The sequence below is a fragment of the Carlito syrichta genome, unplaced genomic scaffold (assembly GCF_000164805.1).
Source record: "Carlito syrichta isolate Samal-C Ts95f unplaced genomic scaffold, Tarsius_syrichta-2.0.1 Scaffold315837, whole genome shotgun sequence".
Taxonomy (NCBI): Eukaryota; Metazoa; Chordata; class Mammalia; order Primates; family Tarsiidae; genus Carlito; species Carlito syrichta.
In genome coordinates this window covers 79,165-81,673 of record NW_007259933.1, presented here as the reverse complement: position 1 = coordinate 81,673, position 2,509 = coordinate 79,165, and positions in this window count along the sequence as shown.

Genomic DNA, 2,509 nt, shown 5'->3' with positions numbered 1-2,509 from the left:
TATATGAGTGAGGAACATGTGATACTCGGATCTTTGTTTTCTGTGAGAGGTCAATTCAGTATTATAGACTCTAGTTCCATCCAGGTTGCTGTGAAAATCATGATTTTGTTCTTTTTTATGGCTGCAGAGTATTCCATCGTGTATATGTATCACATTTTTTTAATCCAGTCCTCTTTTGATGGACAGCATGGTTGTTTCCAGGTTCTTGCTATTGTGAACAACACTGCAATAAACATACGTGTGCAGGTATCTTTTTTATAGAGTGATTTGAGTTCTTCAGGGTATATTCCCAGTAGGGGGATTGCGGGGTCATATGGGAGGTTGATATTGAGAGCTTTTAGGAATCGCCACACTACTTTCCACAGAGGTTGCACTAGTTTACACTCCCACCAACAGTGTAGAAGTGTTCCCTTTTCGCCACACCCTCTCCAGCAGCTGTTATTTTTTGAGTTGTTGATAATTGTCATTCTGACTGGAGTTAGGTGGTATCTCAGTGTGGTTTTGATTTGCATCTTCCTGATGATTAGTGAGGTTGAACATTGATTCATGTGTCTGTTGGCTGCTCGGATGTCCTCCTTTGTGAAGTGTCTGTTCATAACTTTTGCCCATTTTATAATGGATTTGTTTGTTTTTTTCTTTTCAGCACATTTGAGTTCCTTGTAGATCCAGGATGTTAAGCCTTTGTCAGACCTGGTGTTGGCAAATACTTTTTCCCATTCTGTAGGCTGTCTCCCTGCTCCCTTGATGGTTTCTTTGGCTTTGCAGAAGCTTGTCAGTTTAATAAGGTCCCACTTGTCTACCTTCTCTCTTATGACCTGTGGGTTTCGGGTTTTGTTCAGGAATTGGATGCCAGTTCTGATTTCCATGAGGGTATTTCCTTCATTTTCTAAGGTTCTTATGATTTGAGATTTGACATTTAGGTCTCTAATCCATTTGGAGTTAATCTTTGTGCATGGGAATAGATAGGGGTCCTGTTTCAATCTTCTGCATGTGGTCAGCCAGTTTTCCCAGCACCATTTACTTAATAGGTTCTCCTCTCCCCAGTGGTAGGTGCTGGAGGCTTTGTCAAAGATGAGTTGGTTGAGAAATTGAGGTTTTGCTTCTGGAATCTCAATTCTATTCCATTGGTCTATATGCCTGTTCCTGTACCAATACCAAACTGTTTTGATTACTGTAGCTTTATAGTAAAGTTTGAAGTCTGGTAATGTGATGCCACCTGCTTTGTTTTTTTTTTTTTTTGCTGAGGATTGTTCTGGCTATTCTTGGTCGTTCATGTTTCCATATGAATTCCTGTGTTCTTTTGTCTAGGTCTGAGAAGACTGTTGCTGGTAATTTGATGGGTATTGCATTGAATTTGTAGATTGCCTTAGGTAAGATGGACATCTTCGCAATGCTGATTCTTCCAATCCATGAGCATGGGATATTTTTTCACTTGTTTCTGTCATCCTTGATTTCTTTGAGCAGTGTTTTGTAGTTTTCATTGTAAAGGTCTTTCACATCTCTGGTTAGGAAGATGCCAAGGTATTCCATTTTTTTGTGGCTATTGTGAAGAGAATTGTGTTTTTATTTGGGTTTCTGTTTGTTTATTATCGGCGTAGAGAAATGCGATTGATTTTTCTACATTTATTTTGTATCTTGAGACTTTGCCAAAGGCCTTTATCAGTGTAAGGAGGTTTTTGACAGATTCTCTTGGGTTTTCCAGGTGCACAATCATATTATCTGCAAAGAGAGATAACTTGACTTCCTCTTTTCCTATTTGGATACCCCTGATTGCCTTCTCTTCTCTGATTGCTCAGCCAGGACTTCCAATACTATGTTGAACAGGAGGGGTGAGAGTGGGCATCCTTGTCTTGTTCCAGTTTTCAGGGGAAATGGTTCTAATTTTTGTCCATTTAGGAGTATGCTCGCTGTGGGTTTCTCATAGATGGCTTTTACTATTTTGAGGTATGTTCCCGTATGTAGATGTTCAAGAGTTTTTGTCAAGAAGGGGTGCTGGATTTTGTCAAAATCTTTTTCTGCATCTAATGATATAATCATGTGGTTTTTGTTTTGACATCTGTTGATGTATTTAACAACATTTATGATTTTACGAATGTTGAACCAGCCTTGCATCCCAGGAATGAAGCCTACTTGGTCATGATGGATGATTTTTGAGATATATTGCTGAATCTGGTTTGCTAGGATATTGTTGAGAATTTTAGCATCTATGTTCATCAAAAATATTGGCTTGTAGTTCTCTTTCTTTGTTGGATCTTTACCTGGCTTGGGTATCAATGTGATGTTGGCTTCGCAAAATGATTTGGGAAGTGTTCCATCATTTTCAAGCGCCTGGAATACCTTCAGTAGGATTGGTATCAACTCCTCCTTAAATGTCTTGTAGAATTCTATTGGAAAGCCATCCAGGGTTTTTTTTTTTGTGGGAAGTTTTCTTACTACGTAGTTGATTTCCTTGATTGTTATTGGTCTATTTGGGGTCTCAATTTCTTCTTGTTCCAACCTAGGTAGGTTG